This window comes from Leptonychotes weddellii, chromosome 5 (assembly GCF_054177405.1).
Source record: "Leptonychotes weddellii isolate Sample4059 chromosome 5, ASM5417740v2, whole genome shotgun sequence".
In the NCBI taxonomy this organism is placed as follows: Eukaryota; Metazoa; Chordata; class Mammalia; order Carnivora; family Phocidae; genus Leptonychotes; species Leptonychotes weddellii.
In genome coordinates, this window is record NC_138373.1 from 156846443 (window position 1) to 156869698 (window position 23256).

Consider the following 23256-nt stretch of genomic DNA (forward strand, 5'->3'; position numbering starts at 1 on the left):
AGGATGGCAGCCACGCACATGCCCTTCGTCGGCCCCCACCGAGGGCCAGCCATGGGCCACAGGGCAGCTCCATCTTTGCCAACAGCCTCCTCTCCGTTGCTCAGCCTGTACTCCCTGCCCCCATCGATTTCCACCACCTGACCTGAGGGCAGGCTTCCAGGAGATCAGAGGCCACTGCCCTGGCTGATGACACCCTGGGAGCACAAAATCCATCTCATCAGAGGCTTTGCAGATCAGCAAAGGGCAAACAAGTGACCTGTAGAGGCTTTGGTTCCTGGAAAATGGCTTACCTAAGCTGGGGGGGCAAACAGACAGACTCTGGCCTGGCCCCCCAGCCCCGTGGGACCTGCTCCCTCCCCCGCAGGGCTCGGGCCGGTGGTCAGGTCTCACCTTCTTTCTGAACACAGATGGCAGACATCACCTTCTTACAAGTTCATTGTCTAACCCACAGCCTAGTGTCTAGTGGCAGGAGACCCTCCAGCTACCCCCTCCTCTCTGAACATCCCAGCATCCCGATTCTCCCCCAGAGGCCGAGGGCAGAGCCTCGGTAGCTCCGGTGAGACTGGGCGAGTTGGTGCATCCAGGAGCGGCTCAGCACATGTGAGTGCCACAGACCCCCCTCCTAGCCTGGGCTCTGCAACCGGCCTCTGTGACCTGGTGCCGCAAGCGGCCTCTCTGTGCCTCGGTTTCCCGATCGTAACGTGGGCACCATAATAATCATGTCTCTGGACATCTTCAAGATTAGAAAACGTGGTTAGAAACGCTGAAACAGCATCAGCCCCAAATAGATGGAAGCTATGGACTAAGATACACGTACTCGCAAAGGCTCCTAGTATTTATTAAGGCTCCAGAATGATCCGGGTGGTCAGACACATTGTCAAGAGCATTAGTTTGTCCCCGACGTTATAGATCCTGCTCAGCCCTGCACAGGAGGCTGTCTCTGTTCTGTGGCATTGCCCACGTTCCATCAACGCTGCAGGTAAGGAGAGAGCGAGGGAGAGACTTCCCAGGAGCTGGGGTGCGGGGTGTTCTTTGTGACAGTTTCTCCTATGCTGGGTGTGTGACAGGTTCTTCACGGCAAACAGGAACCCACGCGCCCCCACCCCAAGGGCAGCATGCGTGGTGCTCTCATGGATACTCCCAGGTGTCCCGAGCATCCTTCTCCTCTCTACCTGGACGGGGGTGGGAGGGTACGGCGGGCTGAAAGCATTTGTTCCAAAGTGACAACTTCGGACACATGCATGAAAAACAAATTTTCTCTCCCTAAAACCTCGAGAGCCCCAAGAATCCAAGAATATCATTTCTCTCTGTCTGCTAAGTGTCTACACTACTCTGTTGAACCCTATACAGCTTCCTCTGTCCTCATTCGAGACAATTTTTACCGGGTCTTTCCAACCGCCTGGTTGAACTGGGTTTATGGCAGACCATCACGGCGCATGCAGGAAAAGAAGCCAACAGCCCTGCATTTGGACTCCTGGTTGTTCACAGCCCGGGGTCTGGAGTATGTCAGATGACATCTTTGACATGAGCTCGGTACCTCCTCCGCCACTCTGTCCCGACGCCCAGCACGGTATATGGATCCTAGCTGCGGGAGTAAGGCGTGCTGTTCAGCCTGCCCAGCCTGTGCCATATCCAGCATATAATGTGCATGGATCACCTTGAAAACTGGAGCATAATCCAAATATTGGTTATTGCTAGGATGTGCAATAAAAGTTGGGCTTGCCGTGTGCGAGTGGGAAGGTTCTGTGGGTGTCTGCAGGGAAGGGCAAAGTTCACCACAGGTAGGCGCCAATCCACAAGGGTGAAAGGGCCAGGTACGGCCTGGGCTCCAGAGTCTCTGCCTAGTAAGGGGATTTGTTTGGAGCTGCGTTTCCTGCCCTGAGCAGGTCCTCCTGGGCGCTCGCCGCTACAAATAGAACAGTGGCAGGAGCAGCGGGAGGGCAGGGAGGAAGGCTGGCATAGCACACATTTCGTTCCCAAGGGAGGAGTGTCCCGATGCGCCGGCACCGGGGGCTTTGTGCATTCCGTGCGTCGCCGCGCAAACAGAGCAGCTTTGCAGCTCTCTCCCCTCCTCCTTGTCATTGGCTGCTGGGCCGCGACCTCCCCCTGCGCTGGCAGAGGCCCAGAGCCTTGGCCGGGCACAAAGTCAGCCCCTCACCCCTGACGCACGGCGGGAGGGGGCACGGCTCGCCTGCAGCCGGGGTAGGGGTGTGGGTGTGGGGCGGGTGGTCGGAGTTGGCAGCGGGTGCCCACGCTGTCCCCGCTGCCCTTCACCCTTCTGGGTCCCCGCCCGCGGCGCCCGCCCGGGCACCTCGGCCACCTGTTGACGCGTCCTCTCAGCTAGTGTTCTCTTTCTCCTTCTTTTGGATGCTGGGGTGCTTGGGACTGGTTCTGCCCCGACCGCCCCCCACCCCGCGCACCCCGCGGCTACGAGGGCACTCGCACCTCGGCCCGGGTCTAGACCAGCTCGCCGTAGGCCAGCCGAGCAGGGCTCCCCAGGGAGGAGGGGCCTTGCCTGCGTGGCCTGGGCGCCGGGCGGGAACCTCCAGGGTCCCGCGGCCTCGCGCCCGCCCCCGCCCCGACTGCAGCCCCTCCCGGTGTGCGGGGCTGGACGCGCGCCGACGCCCAGCTGCACGAGCTGTCCCGCCGTGGCTCTCTACCCGCCCGCCCGGTGACCTCCGCAGGCCCTCCGCCTCTCCGGCCTCAGTTCCCCCCCCCCCCCCCCCCGGTGCAGCAGCAGCCGGGCACGAGGTGGGAGCCTCCGAGGCCGCGGCCCCGCCCCCGGCCCCGCGGGCAGCCAATCGGGCGCCGCCGCCAGGGGGGTGTGTCCCGCCCGGGGCCAGGCCAGGGGCCCGGGGCGGGGCGGGGCTTCCGGCGGCCACCCGCGCGAGCCGCCCGCGCAGCCGGGCCGGGGCGGGGGGCAGAGGGGCGGCGCGTGCCGCGGGGGGCGCGGCTGGCACGGGCGCGGGGAGGCGGCGCCGGGGCATGGGCAGGGGACGCGGCGGCCCCACGGCGGGGGCAGCGGGCGGCGGGGGCGGAGGCGGCGGCAGCTAGCGCCCTGCCCGGCGCTGCCTCCCTCGGCGCGCTCGCCCGGCGGACCCGCAGGCGGCGGATCGGCCCCAGGTGCCCAGGGGCGGGCGGGCGCTCGCGGGGGTCCGAGAGCCGGGCCTCCGCTTCTCGGGACCCGGAGCGGCGGCGGCCAGGGGAGGGGCCGGGCGGCGCATGCGCGGGACCCGGGGGCGCGGGCCGAGCGCGCTGGGTCTGGTGCGGGGGAATCCCCGGGCCCAGGGGGTCGCCCCCTGCTCGGCCTCCTTCCGAGCGCCAGGGGCCTCGGAGACGCTGGGTCCACAGGTTGTCCCCCGGAGGGAAGGCCCAGCGGGCTGGGGCCTGGGGCGCGCCCTTCCCTCGGCCCGGTCGACTTGGGGCGTCACCGACGGGGGGGCGTTTCCCGAGACCACTGGGGATCCCCCGAGGCTGGGTAGCCGGAGGCCCGGACAGACGGACCCCCGGGGCTGCGCGCCCGGCGGCTGCGGTCGGACGGGAGAATCTCGCCCGCGGAGCAGCTTTGAGGAACTGCCGCACTTTGCGCCCGAGCGCAGTGGGCCACCCGGCCGAGCCCAGGGCAGCGGCGCCACGCTTCTCCCCAGCCCGGCTCTGCGGGTCCCGCGCGCGGCGTCCGCGCCCGGGTCTCCCCGCGTCCCGGCCGCGCGGGCCCGGGGGGCACAGGGCGGTGCCGGCGGCGCTCCGGAAGCCGGGTTCTGCCCTCACGCCCACCCCAGACCGACAGTTCTGTGTGCCAGTGTTTTCCTCGCCTTTTTAAGTTTAAAGGAGGGACGGCGTGCCCCAAATGTCAGTGTCAAACGTCTTTCTAAGAAAAGTCCGCGGCTGTGTAATGTGTCGGACTTTGCGGGTTGCTCTGGGCCCTTAGGGGCTGCGCGGCCACCCCCACCCCAGCTACCCCTCCTCAAACCAGGGAGCCCCCTCCTCTCTCGGGGCCGCTTGGGAAAGGGTGCGCTGGGCGGGAGCGGGGCGGGGGGCCCGGCAGGGCAGGGGGGCACCGGGTTTTCCATTCCTGCTGAAGTAGGGTCACGGTGACTTTCCTCTTCCAAGGTGGTGGAGAGTTGGGGAGAATCCAGAGGACATATCGTAATCATTTCCTCCTTTACCTTCTTACTGCCAAGGCTGCAGCGAAGGGCCCTGCCTCCGCGAGGAACCGTTGGCGGTGAGAGCAGCTCGGAAGTAAGACGTTGCCATCACAGGTAAATAGAAGGTTTGATTCGCTCCTTTTTCCAGACCGAAATATTTTTTAAGTGTTTACTTCTGTTGCCCTACAAACTAGCCATTTGGGGTGAGTTATTACTTTGTGGTGCAAAGTTAGGTGTATGTTCAGTGCTTTGAAAGTCAGATGAATGTGGCTACTGCTAAGTGGCAGGTTCTTGTCTCGTTTCACTGAGAGATTCATCCCTTTATAGGGGCTCCGTTCCGTGGAGTATAAATCTGGACAGCTGAACTGTGAGAAATGTTATTCTTTGACAGACACTGAAGTTGCAGGTGACAAGTGCAGAGTGGCATGAATGAAGGTTCTTGCTGTTTCCATGCTGATTTGAATATCAAGCAGATAGCTTGCCGGGTAGGTCAGGTCTGGAACTGTCATTACCCAGGACAGGGACAGTCTGGAGAAGTGGCTGGATGGGAGAGGTCCCTGTCACCCAGGGGCCAGATGGGGGGACGAGACACTTCTGGACAACTTTGAGACAAAAGCAAATTAACTGACAGTAGAGAAAATGTGTTTTCTCTCTTTTCTCAGATCTTAGACATATAGTGAGAGACATCCCATAATCACAAAATAGTTTGTCCTAGCTCATGCCTATCAGACTTGCAAACAGATTTTTAAGCATTGTGTGTGTAAGAGAGAGAATGAGAGAGAGCAGAGAAAAGGCATGTTTCTTCCATAGAAGTCACTTTGTAATCGGCTTCTGCTTCGTTGACTATTGGGTAATGAAAAATCTTGCTGTGTGAAATAAATGTGTTTCTGCTTCGTTGTAAATGTCTATGTAATATTCCATTGTGTCTAGGTAAAGTCATCATTTAGCCAATCCCTTAAAGTGTGTTTGTGTATGGGTGTGTGTGTGTGTGTGTGTGTATACACACATATATATGTATATATAAATGTGTATAATATATATATATATTATTTATTCATTTTGCAACTATTTGCTGAGTAGCTGCTAAAGGCTAAGGTCCTCAGTATGGAGCAAGACAACTATGGATCTGCTTGTGAAGCTGATTTTTGTACCAGAATACAAAAAAGAAAGTTGGAGATTGTCCTCCTCATCCTAAAAGGTGGAATTAGAGTATAGAGAGGGAAACTGTTTTTGCCAAAACATCTTGCTGTTTCATGATTGATAGCCAACACTCTTTTTCCTGCATGCTATGAGCATCTGTGTTTGTATGACAAATATTCTTTAAGTAATCTTTAAAAAAAAAAAATCAACTGTTTCTTGGCTTAGTGTAAACAGATTTTAAACACCCCCAATTCTCTCTTCTCCTTTTCCTCTCCCACATCCCTGCACGTATTCTTAAGGGAAAATAGCATGAGTGTCTCACCTTCCAAGTGGCTGGTGTTCCTGTTGAACATTTGTACTAATTTTATTGCACTGCTCTGAGAGAGGATGTGACCTGTATGATTTCTGCTGGTTTTGAATTTAAGGACCCCTGTTTTTATCTCTGGTTTTGGTGGCTTAATATTGAGTCAGTCAGTCTTTCCCATGTTCCATGGATATTCCAAAGAAAGGCATAGTTTCTGTGTGCGGGGTAGACGTTTGCTGTATCTGTCACTTCAGCCTTATTAGGGACACGGAACAAGCAAGCTCACCTCCAAGGCCAGGTCATGTGGGTAGGGAGAATGAGGCAGTGAACTTTAATTTCCAAGTTGGTGTGAAGAAAGTTTTAAAGTAAGAACCAAGGGGGAAAAGCCCTAGAAGCCCCAGTGGACTGTATGTGAACGACCTTGTTTCTTCTTCCAAGGATTCCTAATGCTGACATGCCGTGAGCTTCTAATGGAAAGGGGCACATGCATGTGATTTTCCGACTGGTTCTGCGGATAATCAGACGTGACCTAGTCTGACAGTTGCCGTGATCGGGAGGTGTGTTTGTTCCTTGCCTCTGGAGTATTAAATTACATAGCATCTCGTCGTTGTGATAGTGTGGTGTCTGGAAGAGTTTCTGCACTCCGAAAAGTGAAGAATTTAGTCCCTGCTGGGTCAGCCCTGTTAGAATTATTTTTGTGGTTGAGCTGCCTTTGTTTTGAGGTCAGCGCGTAGTGTAAGAAAAAACATTTGGACATGTCGATTTGCGTTGGAAGCGGCTCGCTACGGTGGAAATGCATTGGGTCATTAAGCTCAAGACTTGGTTTCTTGTTCATTGGCTGCGGCCTGCCAGGCCCGGGGTCATCCTCTCTAGACGGCTCTACCGCTCTCTTCTCATCAGAAAATCCTGTTTCACTTCTCTGAGGGCTTGGGAAGCTCAAAAGTGGCGGCGTATGTGAAGACTCCTTATACAATATGAAAACGTGTGCATAGCCCAAGGGGTGTCTTAGAAGGAAGCAGCCTCACCCTGGCCTCGGCTTCTCAGTGGGCCACAGCTGATCCCTACGTTATTTTTGCTCTGGCCATTTTATGAATTTTCAAAGGCTCTCAGAAAGCAACAAGCACCCCCATACCTACAAATTTTGTCCCCTGATTTTGAATACATAAACAAGAGACCTACACCTGTCATGAGTGTTTCGTGCTTTCTCTGAATGCAGATGTGCCCCTCCCATTGTGGTGCTCGTATTATTGTGCGTCGGCCCTTATTCCACTCTACTGGAGCCTGGGGAGGCTGTCCCTCATCCTTGGAGGGTGAAGGCCTCCTGGACTTAGGCCGGGCTTTGCTGGGCTGCGCCTAGGCGCTGCCCTGCATCACAGTTTCTCGTTGGCCTGACTTTCCCCCCGGGGGTCTGACTTGCTGAGAGCAGTGTATGTCCATTCATGTCTGCCCTGCCGGTCTTACATCCCGAGTAGGTTCTTGCAAATGCTCATTGAACAAAGCAATTAGCAGAATTCAATCTGGCAAGGATTGATTGGTGGGCCTCTGTTTTCTACCTGCCGCCAGTGTGGGTGGGAGCTGGCTTAGCAGTGCAGACAGCAGGCCTGCCCGTCACGCCCCCTTGGCGTGTTGCGGCTTCCCTCCCACCTGGGATGGCCAGGCGGCTCTCTCCGCCACGGGACAGGGGAGTTGCTGCATCCAGCGGGACCCGCTCTGTGGTGCCCATGGCATCCACATCATAAAGGCCGTAGTTGTAGTCAGAATGATTCCGACCATGATCGTCACTAGGTTTGGGGCATATTATGTATCAGATGGACTTTTTATGAGCTGGCTTGAGAATCTAATTAAATAGAATGCTCTTTCTTTCTGCAAGATCATGGATTCAGATTCCAAACAACTGGCTCCCCAGGAAAGGGGTATCTTTACCCCGGTGTGAGTTCGGGAGCGCTTATCTCTGCAAGGCAGGGGTCCAGCGGACACTCCAGGTGTGGGGGTGAGATAGGCGCAGGGGGCAGTTAGAGAAAGTGCCGACTACGTGTCTCTATGTTGCAGGAAGCTGCCCTCACCTGACTGCTCCGGCTTTGCTCTATTTTAAGAGATTTGTAAATAAAGAGGAGTGAGGGTTTCTAGTCCAATGTCCTCGCTTTATACTTTTAGCTTAGAGAACACAAGTAAACCTTTAGGAAAGCATCACTTTGAATAATCAAAGTTCAGAAAGCAAATGCAGAATGACAAATCGCCTCAAAGATTATGAAGCTTCGTATGAATGGTTCGAAATTATAATACAGTTAAGTGAACAGCATGTTGTAGTTCCTTTTTTTTTTTTTTTTTTTCATTTTTACGAGTGAGTGAGGCCCCAAGCTTTCTTACAGGCATTTGTAACTGAACGAGTCTGCGGTTATGTGATAACCACACTAAGGTGACAAATTGCCAAGCTCCAGTAAAAGGGACCCAGTTATGTAGAGGTTGACATGTGGGTATGTCCTTTCTGAAACAGAAGTTAGTCGTCAGCCCGACGTGACTACTTAAATGCAGATTTATAATTAAGCAACATGGCTTGTAGAAGACAGGATGAATCTGCAATCAAATCTTGATTGTCTGCAAGCCTGTTTCTCCTATTACCTGGGTGCTAAATGGGATATGTTTGGCCAGAAGAATTTTTAATAGCCTCTCTGGCAGCTTTTATTATCGGACAGGTTGACTAGGCTGCCAACATGCAAAGCACATTCCCCCTTTCTAGGATCATGAGGACATCTGATAAATTCGACAGTCTCCTTTTGGCTCATTTTATGGGACAGCTTGATAACTGGGCCAGAGTCTTACCCATTCGCTGTGCACTCACTTTCCATTTCTGGTTTTTTTCTCTGCGTATCGGGGGTGGGAATAACGTGAATGATGTTTAAAAGGAAAATTGTTCCGAGAAGTGTGAAATCCGGTTGAAACCGGAGCATTTGAACGGCTCGTGCCATCCTCGGATGTCCGGATCTGCGGGGGGAAGACTCTGCTGGCCCGTGATGATTGCCCCCTTTCTCCACTTGGAAGACGTCCCCGCCTCTGTCACTGTCACGGTCCTGGCAGGGACCTCCCTCCCACGCCCGCAGGGTTCCCCAGTCCCAAGTGCACAAAGGCTCGGGAAAACACCTCCTGCCCTCCTGTCCTTAGAAGCACCCACATGTGGAGAGAGTTTTCCAGAAAGGAAGACACTCTGTTGTTGCAGTTGTCAAAGCCGGAAGGTAAACCTAATCCGGTCTACTCAGCCAGGAGTCCCGAGAGCCAAGGAACAAGTTGAGCCGGGCACGGACGCTGCCAGCCCAGGCTTCGTGGGGGGCAACACCCCGGGGAGAAGGCCTCGAACAATGAGAGGCATGAGGAGAAAGGCATCGAGTGTTTAGAAGCGCTTGAAGCTGGTGTTCCTCGAGAGGAGAAGACCAGCATACACGGGGCTAAAGAGCTTGTGTGTGGGGCCGGTGGAAATGCTGGCGCCCCGGTGTCCGGAGCATCAGGCGCAGAGAAAGGAGGCTCTGGACGCGGGGACAGGGCGCGGAGAAGGGGCAGGGGTCGGGGAGAGCCTGTAAAGGCCACCCCAGAGAGGAAGGTCACAGTTGCCGGCTGGGGTGACGGTGGGAAGGTTCCAGCGGGACACTTTCTGTGAAGGGCGGTAGTCATTCTCTCAAAGCTCCAGGCTCCGTGTGGGAAGACGGGGGACAGAGTACGTAGCAGGATGTCAATATAAGAGGAAACGGTGGTCTTTTGATTTCACCCCGGAGCCTGAAAATGATCGACCTTCTTCTGCTCCGTTCTCTTGACTTAGATGAATCTAACAAGGTTGGCTTTTAGCGTCGAGGTCAGAAGGCTGGATGGAGGTGAATATTTTTTTTTTTTAAAGATTTTTATTTATTTATTTGAGAGAGAGACTGAGAGAGAGAGAGCATGAGAGGGGGGAGGGTCGGGAGGGCCAGAGGGAGAAGCAGACTCCCCGCCGAGCAGGGAGCCCGATGCGGGACTCGATCCCGGGACTCCGGGATCATGACCTGAGCCGAGGGCAGTCGCTTAACCAACTGAGCCACCCAGGCGCCCGGAGGTGAATATTTAACCACATTCAAGGACAGCCGCTAATCTTTAGTACTCACAGGGCACAAGACAATAAAGAAGCAAGACTCTGGAAGGAAAACAATAGCCAGGAAGGCAGGCACGTCTGTGGCTCATCCACGGCCCGACCACGGAAGACAGAAGCCCGGAGGCCCGCACTGACCATGCATTCGCAGGTGGGCCTTCCGAGCCGCATGAATCCTCCTCTACAAGGTATTTGGGAAAGATGGCCGGCCAGGTATGACATCAGGACTGGCACGGGCTCCGAGAACGAGAGCTCTGAAGGGCAAGAGCAAGAACCCAGACTTAGGGCTCAGGGAAGGAACTGCTTTTCAGAGATGAAAAGTGACATCCTAGCCGGACGTGTTGGCACGTCCTCTGCCTGTCGTCGGAAGACCGCTTCGGCTGCACATCTGCACAGCTGCAGCCGCGTTGCCAAGGGACCAGGGACGCAGACGCCCACTTTCCGGTCCGGGGCCCTCGGCGCCCCTCTCCCGCCGTCCCCAGGTCCAGCCGGCTTGCATGACCTCAGGCCCAGCGTCCACCGGCCTCCTGACCTCACCCTGACCTTGGAGCCTCCCGCTGAGAGCGGCCAGCCCTCCCTCCCGGCCCAGGACGTGGCCTCGGGCTGGGGCTCTGGACGCGGGACCAGCGTGGGGTCCTGCCCCGCAGCTCTGGGCCTCACATGGGCCCTTCTGGCCCGCACCTCGGTCTTCTGCCGACACGCGGGGCGGATACCAGTGCTTTCCAAGGGTGCTCATACCTGCCAGATAGTGAGAACTCTGTAGATGTTTCTTGGCTTCACACTGACTCATCCGGCCTTCTTTATCAGCTTCCCTGTGAGCAGGAAGGCACGGCTCTCCTCTCGGAGCTGACATTCTTCCTGCACCACCAGTTTGTCTCACGCACCCAGCTCCCTCCCTCCTGCCTGGGACACTCCATTACCCCCACCCCAGCCCCTACCTCGCCCCCAGAGCCTCTACCCTGCAGCCCCGGGCTTGAAGCTACCCTCCTAGGGGAGCCTCTCTGAATTCCCTGCCCCACCTGTACCTCCCTGATGCAAGCTCTTACGACGCCCGACGCCTGGGTGCTTTTCCTGATGAAGGTTGCTCTCCCCGTGAGGCGTGGGCCCCAGAAGCCCGGAGCCAGAGCGGCCTTGCTCACCGGCGGCTCAGCCTCGGGCCATGCGACCGACCGGTCATGAGCTGCAGCTGCTGTGGGGCCACCCTCCCGTGGAGAGTCCCTCAAGGCTCAGCCAAGTGCCCCCTCCTCCATCACGGCTTCCCGGACCCTCCCCCAGACTGGATGCAAGATTTTGTCCCTCAGGCAGTTGGAAAGTTCTCTGATTCGACATATTCCGCCTGCACCACAGCGGTTTGCCGAATGCCTCCATCGTTCACTTCCGAGCTCGTGCATTTATTCACCAAATATTTACTGAGTGCCTACTTGTGCCAAGCAGTGTTCTAGGCGCTGGGGAAGCCGTGGAAAGGCAACGGGCACGGTTACCTGCCCTCACAAAGCACCGGGTTGCATGACGACGAGTAGGGCTCCCAGGCAAAGAGGGGACGCAGGTCCCAAAGCAAATAATGTCAGAGTTTTAACAGTGATCTGAATGGGTGGCTCAATAAATATTTGTCTTTAAAATTCAGAACTTCCTGGGGCGCCTGGGTGGCTCAGATGGTTAAGCGTCTGCCTTCGGCTCAGGTCATGATCCCAGGGTCCTGGGATCGAGTCCCACATCAGGCTCCCTGCTCCTTGGGAGCCTGCTTCTCCCTCTGCCTCTCTCTCTCTCTCTCTCTCTCTCTGTCTCTCATGAATAAATAAATAAAATCTTTAAAAAAATAAATAAATAAATAAAATTCAGAACTTCCTTTCACTCGAAGGAAGTAAGTCAGGAAGGAGGCAAGAGTGAACAAAAATTATCCGAGAGATTTCAGAACCCATTTTAGTTCTTCTGATTATTATCTTGAAGGCATTAAGTGCTCAGTTGAAATCCTTTTGACCCACTTAGTTCAGCAGAATTTAAATCTTAGGTGAATATTAAATCTAACCGTGCATCTAATGGCCTAAATGCAGGAAGCACTGTTCGCTTAGTTACGGGGTCTGCCTTCTCTTTGTCGCCGACACTTCCAGCGTTAAAAGCAGACAAGCCCTCCAAGCAGCGAGCCTGTCTTAATCATATAAGCATGGTAATTGCTCCCCAAAAGGCAAACTTGGTGGGACAGGAGCTGGATTCTGGCCATTAGCTTGACCCCATTTGGCTTGATAGCAGTGAATGAGGCATATTATTCCATAGGCAAATGCCAGCCCCTTTCCTCAGATTACAGATGATGTGTGATGTCGAGGCCGTCGAGGACTAGGAGGTCTCTGGCTCTGTGGCTGTGGCAGTGGGGACGGAGGCAGCTGTATCCTGCCCGGGGCTGTCAAGAGCAGGTGGGAGCAGGGCTGGCCCCCGGGAGTGCCTGGGAGATCATCCTGGCTGCCTTCCTCCATGGGCATGATGATGTATTGGGCTGGCTTCCAGAACCCATTTTACCAGACTTCCCTCTTTCTGTTAGGCTCCCTACAAATCAGGTGACAGAGATGGGTTTGAGGTCGGGGTTTTTTTTCTCAAGTCTGGTTTACTGAGGTATACTTTACATACCATACAATTCACCTGTTCAGATGGACAAGCCATCTACGGTCCCTGTTCCCTCGCTGGCAGTCAGCCGGAGGTGGTTCTTGGCTTCGAGAGGCAGCCCCCATCCCTTCGCTCGTGGCCCCTTCATGTTCAAAGTCAGCATCATGGGTTGAGTCATCCTCACACTCTGAATCTCTCAGACCTCCCCTTCTGCCTCCCTGTAGCCAGAGAGTGTTCCCTCTGCTTGTAAGGGCGCAGGAGACTCCACCAGGCCCAGCTGGGTAACCCAGGCTAATCTCCTCTGCCAGGGCTCAGGAGACTCCACCAGGCCCAGCTGGGTAACCCAGGCTAATCTCCTCTGCCAGGGTCTGGGCCTGTGTCCGTCTCCTCGAGCGGCTGTAACAAAGCAGCATGATCAACAGCCGTGTGTTTCTCCGCAGTTCTGGGGGCCAGAAGTCTGACATCAATGTGTGGGCAGGGCTGTGCCCCCCGGAGACTCTGGGTGGAACCCTTCCTTCCTTCGTTGACCTTGTGGCAATGACTGTCAAGCCTGGCATTCTCTGGCTTGTACACACATCAGTCCAGTGTCTGCCTCTGCCATCACATGGTGGTCTCCGTGTGTGTGTGTGTCTGTGTCCAGATGTCCCCCACACCATTTGTATTGGATTAAGGGCCCACCCCACTCCCATGTGACCTCATCATAATTACAGCTGCACAGACCCCTTTTCCAATAAGGTCACATTCTGAAGTACTGAGGTAGGACATGGACATATCTTTTGGCAGGGGGGACACAAGTCAACCCATCGCAGTACCCTCAATCACATCCGCAGAGCCCCCTCTGCCATGCAAGATCACCTAGGCTCCAAGGTTGGGGCATGGAAATCTTTAGGGGCCATTATTTGGCACCACACCATGACTCCGTGTTCGTGGAATTCACTGTGTCTCCTGTTCATACTCAAATGTCAGTGACCTGCTTAGTGTCCGACTCCGTCGATGAAAGACATCTAGAATATCAAAGATAAAAGGCTGGGCCCAGAGTTGCTGGTGCATGAGGCAGTCAGGGTAGGGGAGGTCGCGTAGACACCAGCGGGGAGAGCTCTGTAACACCACAGTGCTAGCAGCAGAGCATAGTGACTTCCTTCTTTCCCTCCATCAGGCTGAGGCCAGGGGCAAAGCTCCAGAGCGTGTGAGCAGTGGAGGGTGCTGGAGTATCGGGAGGGGCTGGTCCCATGGGACTCTCCCAGCTCTGTGTCCCTGTTTACAGGAAGGAAGGACATCCTAATTGTGCTTCTTCCCCATATGGGACGGTCTTCTCTGACCCCATATTTGTAACTGTAGCCCCTTCCACCTGCCTTGTTGCCATCCAACAGAGGACGTGGTCCCTTGATTTCTCATCCACCTCCCCTCCCTAGAATGGGGAGCTGCAGCTGCTGGGGGGCCATCCTCCCATGGAGATCCCCACAGGGGCAGGGATATCTGTCTCTCTTCTTCACTCCCGTACCCTCAGTGGCTAGAACATGGCCCAGCACAGAAGGCTCCTAAAAATATCTGTGGAATGAACAAAGCCTCCCTCTCTACTTAATAATCTATGCCCTTGTGCTTGTTTAAAAGATGAGTTTTTCTGTTCTAAAATTTTATTGGCATTTTATTAGAAAGATGTTATGTGAGTAAGATTGCCTGAATATGAAGAAAACCTTAAGGAAATGTAGTCATATGCCAGTCTACGGAGTTTATTTAAGGGTACAGAAATACTCTGGAGCTCTGGAAATAAAAAAGAGAAAAACAGCTATTTCAAACTGCGGAGCTGATACTCACAACTATTAAGTGGTCTGAAAATGTTGAGATGGGGGCTCCATTTTTGATAATGGCTTAGTAGTTTGAAAGCCAACTCAAAAAGGTGGATGAAATCTTTAAATGTTTGCCATGGCATTGGAGAACTGGTCTAGAGAGGATGGGCACTTGACCTTCAGGTCATTTTGTCCCTGGTGTGTTGGCCAATTTATGGATGAAGCAGTAAAAAAGCTAAATAGCACATCTCTATGGCTGAGAGTAAAAACTTGGGATATAAAACCTGTAAGAAGGGAAGATCCTGGGAAACAGCCCAAACTTTGGGTTGGGACCCAAAAAGCTGCCCTCTAGGAAAACAGGTGACCTGGAAATCGATGAGCTTGCTCACGAACTGAGCCCAGTTCTAATTAATCTCAGTCCTGGAGGCTGGATGCAGGTGGTCCCAGATTGCCAGGACCCTGGCAGACAGCTGCAGGAACAGAGCATCATCCTAGGCCTCTGTTTCTAGGAACAAGTTCTCAGATGTAGTCAGGTCTCACTGTGCAGTTCCATATGAAGGAATCCCAATGATCACAGTTAAATACCACCAGCCTCACCACAGCACAGCTCAGGTGTCCACGACCAGGTACCAGAACTAAGTGGGTGCGGGAAGTCCGCAAATCACTATACAGATAACAGATGTATATAAGGATCAGTGACCAATCCAGCTCTCCTTTCAAAGTCGGTCTGTGATTGGCCCTGCGCGGCTGTCATTCAGTTCACGCACAGCCCGCCCCCTTGCCTCCCAGCCGCAAACCCACTTGACAATGTTTTTCTAGCACCAGATAGGTGCAACAGAGAAAAAGGTACAGCAAATAAATGAAAGGTGGTAACGCCGCAGTGAGATTAGAATCGAACACACATGGAGTTACAGGAAAAACAGCCGGCGGCGGGATTGCTGCCAATCGGAGACTCTGGATGGGCAGCCAGAGGCATGTGGTAAAAGTGACTTAACCGCATAAACGAGGACCGTGGTGGTGACGGAAAGATGGAGAGGTCCCAGACGAGGTGATCCTAGTGGAACACTTCACATTAGAGGAGGTCTCCAAGATACTGCACGACATTGAACGTGAAATAAACTTTGGGAGACACTCCAAACTTAGGAGTTTGACAATGTACGAAAGCCCAGAAAAGATGCTCTCTCCAAATCGTGAGTTATACAGTAAGAGGAAGGCAAGCACGGTTGACGCTACTTGTGGTAAGTTTGTTACAAGGAAATGAAGCACTGGGATTTCGGTGTTTCTAATGTTTTAAATTACAGTGTACTAAATGCATATTAGTTTTACTATATATTTTTTGGTTCCCCTGTTCATTTATAAGTGATAATAAGAGTTTTTAATGTTTTGCCAAAAACTTTTAAAGGGCATGGTAATTTTCACCAGTGATTGGTAAAATCACTTTGCACAATTTCTGCCCATATGATCCTTTTCATGGTCAGGCACGACTGTTTGCACAGAATGGCACACAACAAAACCAACCGAGCATATGAGAAGACCTCATGAACTGCAGAAATGATAGATGATAGAAACAGACCCACGAGACGCTAAATATTAGGCTTATGAGATATAAACTTTAAAATAGCCTGCTTAGCCTATTCAAGAAGATAAATAATGAGGATGGGAATTTTGGTAGACACTAGAAATTATATATTTAGAAAGGACATTGATTTGAAAAATACCCAAGTAGAAATTATAAAAGTAAAAATACAAAAACTGAAATGATGTACCCTGTAGATAAATATAACAGCAGAGTAGACACAAGTGTTGGGAGAATTGTGGAATTAAAGATAGGTCAGAAAATAATATCTAAAACGAAGCGCAAAGAGACAAAAGGACAGAATGCAAATATATTGAGAATTCTGTTGTACGTATAATTGGGATCCTAGGAGGACAAGAAAGAGAGAATGGAGCAGAAGCAATATTTGCAGTGATAGCGACTGGAGTCTCTCTAACACTGATGAAAGCCATCAAGTCACAAATTCAAGAATCCTACAGAACTACAGGCAAAATTAAAGACAAATAAAATCCCTATTGAGACACACTGTAGTGCAACGGCTAAAAAACAAAGACAGAGAGATCATCTTAAAAGAAGGTAGAGGTTAAAAACAACCAAAAAAGACATGACTTTCAAAGGAATAACAAGCCAGGGATCATTTCTCAACCAAATTCTCAGATTTCTCAACCAAAAACAGAGATAATTTTCTCAGCCAGAAGACAATGAAAAGACGTCTTCAGCCTGCTGAAAGTTGGTTCCCCTCCCCACGAATACAAGGTTAGTTTAACATTTAAAAAGTAATCAAGCATCAGAAAACTATAAAATGCTTAGGGCTAAAATGCGTGGGATGTGTGCAAAGAAATCTACAAAACATTGCTGAGAGAAATTTTAAAAGACCTAGACCTAAATAAATGGCAAGTTATACCATGCTCCTGAATCAGAAGACTCAGTATTGTTAAGAGGGCAATTCTTCCTAAAATGATCTACACATTCAAAGTGATCAAAATCGAATCTTAGCATGCCTTTTTGTAGGATTTGACAACTTGGTTCTAAAATTATATGGGCATGTAAAGGACCTAGAGCAGCTAAAACAACTTTGAAAGACAACACAGTCGGAAAACTTAGACTATCTGATTTCAAGAATTATTATAGAGCTACAGTAATCAAGACAGTGTGGTATTGATATGAAAATAGACAGATAATGCAAAGAATAGCAAGTCCAAAAATAGACCTTCACACATATGGTCAATGGGTTTTCAACAAAGTGCCAAGTCATTTCAATGGGAAAAAAAATCATCTTTTCAACAGATAATGCTGGAACAATTGGATAGCAATATGCAAAAGAACAAATCTTGACTCTCATCAAACACCATATTAAAGAAGAGGAGGAGGTGGAGAGTGAAGAGGAACTTGAAATGGGTCTTAGATCCAATTGTAAGAGTGAAAACTATACAACTCCAAAAAGAAAATATAGAAGAAATCGATTTGGGGTTTGGCAAAGATTTTTTATATATGATTCAAAAAGCATGAACTATGAAAACAATTTAATAGTAAATTAATAATAAATTTAATAAGTTGGATTTCACCAAAATTATAAACTTCTGATCATCAAACAACACAAGAAAATGAAAAGGCATGCCACAGACTTGGAGAAAATATTTGCAAAACATACATCAGACAAAGGACTTACATCTGGAATATATAAAGAGTTCTTTTCATTTTTTTTAAAGATTTTATTTATTTATTTGACAGAGAGAGACACAGCGAGAGAGGGAACACAAGCAGGGGGAGTGGGAGAGGGAGAAGCAGGCTTCCCGTGGAGCAGGGAGCCCGATGCGGGGCTCGGTCCCAGGACCCTGGGATCATGACCTGAGCTGAAGGCAGACATTTAATGACTGAGCCACTCAGGTGCCCCATGAGTTCTTATAATTCAATAAGAAGACAAAAGGACAGAATGCAAATATATTGAGAATTCTGTTGTACGTATAATTGGGATCCTAGGAGGACAAGAAATTAAAGCAAAAAGAATTAAAGCAAAAATGGGCAAAAGATTTGAACAGTCTCTTCAACAAAGGGCATCAGATGGCAAGTAAGTACATGAAAAGATGTTCAGCGTCGTTATCATTAGGGAAATGGAGATTGATAGCAGTAGATGTCACTGTCAGAAGTAGAGAGATATCACTATACACCAACTAGAATGACTGAAATTAAAATTTAGAAGACTGACCAAGTGTGGCTGAAGATGTGGAACAACAGGGACTCTCCTTCACTGATGACAGGAATGTAAAATGGTGCAGCCACTTTGGAAGACATTTTGCCAACTGATATCACTGACATTATTATCAAAAATGTCATATACCTGAGAGGCACCTGGGTGTCTCAGTTGGTTGAGCGTCTGACTCTTGATTTCAGCTCAGGGTCATGAGCCTGCGCATGGAGTCTGCCTAAGATTCTCTCTCTCTCCTTCTCCCCCTCCACACCTCGCTCCCTCCCTAAAAAAAAAAAGAAAGAAAAAAAAACCATAAGCCTGAAAGAAGTCACATCAAAAGACTCCATACTGTATGATCCCAACCATATGACATTCTGAAAAAGGCAAAACTACGGAGGCATAAAAGGATCAGTGGTTGGCAGGGGCTGGGGAGAGGGAGGGTTGAATAGGCAAAATATAGAGGATTTTTAGGCAATGAAACTCTAATAGTGATACATGTCATTGTACATTTGTCAAAATGCATAGAATGTACAATAACAAAAGTGAACCCTAATGTAAACCATTGACTTTAGTTAACAATAGTATATTGATATTGGCTCAGCAATGGTAACAAAGTACCAGGATGTTACTAACAGGAAAACTATTTAGGGTGTGTCTGTGTTGGCGGGTATTACGGAAACTCTTTGTACTTTCCACTCAATTTTTATGTCAACCCAAAACCACTCTAAATAATAAAATCTATTAATTGAAGGTTAAATTTAAAATGTATATATCGTATACCTAAGAATAAATCTAAAAAAGGTATGCAAGACCTCTCACTCAAAAAACCAATGACATTAAAAATTAGACATAGCCCGAATGAATAAGTGGTTATACCATGTTCATGGAGGAGACGTGCAGTATTGGAAAGGCATTGGTTCTCTTTGGAGAGGCTTCATGTGCCATGCAGGGGTACCACTATCTGAAACCAAGCATGTGCGCATCTTGCATATATCAGCTGAACAGTGTGGACTCTCAGAACTGGTCACAGACAGTTTGAATGGCCCTGAGGCCCCCAAATGCACCCCCTCCCAGGATGTCTTAGGGTGCACTTCAGGAACTTTACAGCACAAATTTCCATTTTTTTCTTAAAGAGATCGATCTTGTTCCCTTAGCATTCTTGTCACCAGGGGTTGCATTCTTCTTGTTTCTTTAGAAAAGCTCCACACCAAGCCTTTGCCCTATAGACACTGGTGGTGTTCCTTTCATAGGCTTGTTACTTAAAATGATTTGAGGGTTTTGTTTTGTTGTTGTTTTTTTTGTAAGCAAGGGAACGGTGTTCATAATTTAGTGCCAATGTTAGATTCATTCAGTCAATATTTATTGAACACTTGCTTGTATAGCAGAGGGCGGTGGCAGAGGTGAACTCTGCCTTAGGTTACAGACCATTTGGGCAGGAAGGCACTAGTCAGCCCCTGGGATGTGAGCTGTGGGGGTGCAGAGGGTGGGTCTGGGAAGGCTTTTGGGAAGAATTGGTATTGGAGCTTCCCTTAAAATGTGTGGGAATGGGAGGCATTCCAGGCAAAGAAATAGGATAAAGTATAGAAGCTGGCCAACATGAGTTGAGTCTGGCAAATGAGCAGTTTATTTTGGCCAGAATACAGGGTTTACAGAGGGAAGTGAAGACAAGATTGATTCCTCAAGATCAAATACTTGGGATGCCTGGGTGGCTCAGTCGGTTAAGCGTCTGCCTTCAGCTCAGGTCATGATCCCCGGGTCCTGGGATCGAGTCCCGCATCGGGTTCCTTGCTCAGTGGGGAGCCTGCTTCTCCCTCTGCTTATGCTCTCTCTCTTTCTGACAAATAAATAAAATCTTAAAAAAAAAAAAAAAAAGATCAAATATTTACTCAGCTCCTTCTTCGTGTCAGGCATGGGTTTAAGTGCTGGGGATATATGAGCAACCAAACACCCACAAAATCCCCTTGCTCCTAGAGCTGGCACTCTGGCAGGGACAGACAGGTGATAAGCATAGTGACTAAGTACGTGGCTTGGTGTGCTAGAGGATGCTAAGTGTAGGGGGAAACACGTGTGGAGCAGGTGAGTGGGTCAGGAGCACCAGGGAAGGTGGCCAGGGGCATCCTGGCAAGAAGGTGGCAATTGAGGAAGGACTGGACGGTGAGGGTGGCTGGGCAGACACCAGAATGGGAAGCGTCCTGGCAGAGTGGGTGGAGGAGCACAAGGAGGAAGAATGTCACGAAGAGGAGGAGGAGGACGTGAGGGACCAGAGGTGGCAGCAGGTCACCGTGGAGACCTTGGGGGTATGGTAAGGTTATATACTCTATGTGAAAACAGCCACGGGGGAGGGGACCGCTGAGTGGGGGTGTGGTACACTTTGATTAAGCTGTTAGAGGCTCCCTCTCGCTGTCACCAGGGACCACGGACAGAAGCTGCAGGTGGGTCCTGAGGCTGACAGGGCTTCCAGAGGGCCTGGGGGCATGCAGCTGGGGCCAGCAAGGTGGCATGGAGGAGAGACCTGCACTTCTCGCGGGGCAGGGAAACCCCGACTTTAGGTCCAGCCCGGCCTCTGAGTAGCCATGTGCCCTTGGACGATGCTTATCCTCGGGCTGTGTCCTTACTGCAAAAGCAGGTATTTGGAACTGGGGGTGGTATGGTCAGCGCCGTCCTCGAGGTCGCGCTTGGCAGTGAGATCCTGCGAGAGGGGGACAAGTGGCGAGAGGGAGACAAGTGGCAAGGGGACCCTTTGGGAGGCTGTTGCAGGAGTCCCGGCGGAGGGAGTGGTGCCCTGCGCTGGGTTGGAGATTGGGTGCAAATGACTTAAGAACAACACAGTCTTTCAAAACAAACAAAGCAGACAGGCCAAAGGACCCTAAGCTGGAATTTTGTGCAGACGTAGAAGACCAAGGTTACATTAGGGTGCGCTGGGTACAAGCCACGGTGACAGCTGTCCCTAGCCTCGGATGTGCCCTCTTGGTGGCAGGGTGGCCGCGCCGAGCCTTCTGCAGAAAAAGCATCGTTGCTCTGACAGGTTCCTCTGCCCGGCGCAAGCACAGAAATCAGTTACCCCAGACAGGACGGTCCCCCGCTTCAGGTCCCCAGTGCTGGGTCTTTTTTTTTTTTTTTAAAGATTTTATTTATTTTTCAACAGAGAGAGAAAGACAGCGAGAGAGGGAACACAAGCAGGGGGAGTGGGAGAGGGAGAAGCAGGCTTCCCGCCGAGCAGGGAGCCCAATGTGGGGCTCGATCCCAGGACCCTGGGATCATGACCTGAGCGGAAGGCAAATGCTTAAGGACTGAGCCCCCCAGGCGCCCCCCAGTGCTTATGGGTCTTATGAGTCAACCCTTTAGGTCTCCCCTTTCTCTTATTTTCATGCAGAGCTTTACTTTAGAGCAGAAAATTCCATCCCCCCCCCCAAACAGATTGCTCCTGTCACCTTAGCATTCTCGCCTCAGTGAGTTGTATTCTCCTCGTTCCTTTAGGAACGCGTTCACTCTGCACTGAAGAAGGCCCTCGGTTTACGGTTACAGAGGTTCGCTAAATGTTTGAATTATGTCCAGCTGCTTCCCATCAGCGTGAGGTGTAGTCCGTTTGTGTTCCTTTCGCTCCCTTCTTATTTGGGAATATACAGAATAATTATGTTTTCGGCTTTCTGTGTTATGGTGACTGTAGCTCTGGGAACCTCTAGTTCCAAGTAAGAAAGCCTTGCAAGCCCTTCCAGCCGGCACCCTGACAAAACTGAAGGCGTGGAAGCTGCCAGAGAGGCTCGGAGCCCGTGGAAGGTCCCAGCCTCAGGAGGGGGCCGCGGACGCCTGCGTTCGCAGTTCCTCCTGCGAGCGTCTCCCCACGGAGACCTACCGAGAGTAGGTATTTAGTACTACAAGCGGGTATTCACGCCGTTTCTACCTTCTGTTTGAAAACAGGAGGAGAGAGGGAAGTGTATTTTTTTTTTTAAAGATTTTATTTATTTATTTGAGAAAGAGAGAATGAGAGACAGAGAGCATGAGAGGGAGGAGGGTCAGAGGGAGAAGCAGACTCCCCGCCGAGCAGGGAGCCCGATGCGGGACTCGATCCCGGGACTCCAGGATCATGACCTGAGCCAAAGGCAGTCGCTCAACCAACTGAGCCACCCAGGCGCCCCGAGGGAAGTGTATTTTTACGACACTACAAAAAGCTGCGGAGCGGTTTCAGATTAAAACGAAATGACCACAAAGCGCTGTACCCGACCCCAGACCGGATCCTGTACCGGAGGGAAAAACGCTCTCCAGGGCGTTATCGGGCCAAGTGACAAAATTGGACCATGAATCATAGGTTAAAGTATGGTATTGCTGTTGAATTTACCGCAGTTGGTAAGTGCACTGCGGTACAAGAGAACATCCTTATTCTTCCGAACGCATTCTTCATCCAGTATTGAGGGAGACGGGCCACGCCTCATACACCTGCACACGCGCGTGCGCACACATGCTCTAGGGCTCCCTACGCGTAGAGACAAGGCGCAGGGCAGAGCAGATGGGTCGAGTGATCATCAGAAGGGGATGCAGGTGAAGGGTGTACAGTGTTCTTTGGGCTGGTTTTTTTGTTTTGTTTTGTTTTGTTTGTGTAGGTGCAACTTTTCTGCAAGTGAAGTTACTTCCAAATACAAAGTTAAAAAGCACACAAACACAAAGCACGGTATCCACGTTATGTATCCCAGCTGCATTTACTGCCACATTTGGATTCTGAGAGCTACAGATCAGAAAATATGAGCTCTAGCTCACATCTTCTTAAAGTAATCACTTTTTTTTTTTTAAGATTTTATTTATCTACTTGAGAGAGAGAGAATGAGAGAGAGCACATGAGAGGGGGGAGGGTCAGAGGGAGAAGCAGACTCCCCGCCGAGCAGGGAGCCCGATGCGGGACTCGATCCCGGGACTCCAGGATCATGACCCGAGCCGAAGGCAGTCGCCTAACCAACTGAGCCACCTAGGCGCCCTAAAGTAATTACTCTTAATTTACCTCCCTTTTATTACTTTCTTAAAATGGAAAAAAAAAAAAAAACTTCTGAGATAATCGTAGATTCACATATAGTTGTACGAAATAATACAAAGAGAGCCTCGGTACCCTTTACTCAGTTTCCTCTTGCAAAACAATAGTGCAATGGGCCAATCAGGATATCAGTGGGGATATTAGCATCAATACAGACAAGATAGAGAATGCCTTCGCCACCCAGTGATCCCTCACGCTGGTACAGCCACACAGATCCCGCCCACCCCCGCCTCTTCTGTGTCTCCGGCCATCTCTTCTCCATTTCTATCACTTTGTCATTTCAAGAGTGTACACAGAGCACACTGTATCGCACTCTGTACAGTGCATCCTGGGGTGTGTAACCTTCAGGGGCTGGCTTTTGCACTCAGCACAGTTCCCACGAGATTCATCCACGTCGTTGGGTTTCAGTCC

At 51.1% G+C, this 23256-nt stretch overlaps 1 protein-coding gene across 5 annotated transcripts in view; it reads left to right on the forward strand.

The window, feature by feature from the left end:
* The first annotated feature begins 244 nt into the window (after nt 1-244).
* Nucleotides 245-23256, forward strand: part of PPARA (peroxisome proliferator activated receptor alpha) — a 66451-nt gene continuing 43439 nt past the window's right edge. Inside the window, exons 1-2 of one of the 5 annotated variants that reach the window (XM_081822655.1) lie at nt 245-979; nt 4182-4259. The gene's annotated coding sequence lies outside the window, so the exon portion shown is untranslated. Of the gene's footprint in view, nt 980-2999; nt 3124-3407; nt 3850-4110; nt 4260-23256 lie in introns of those variants that run through there. The other 4 variants (XM_081822652.1, XM_081822654.1, XM_081822653.1 and 1 more) reach the window with 4 other exon arrangements.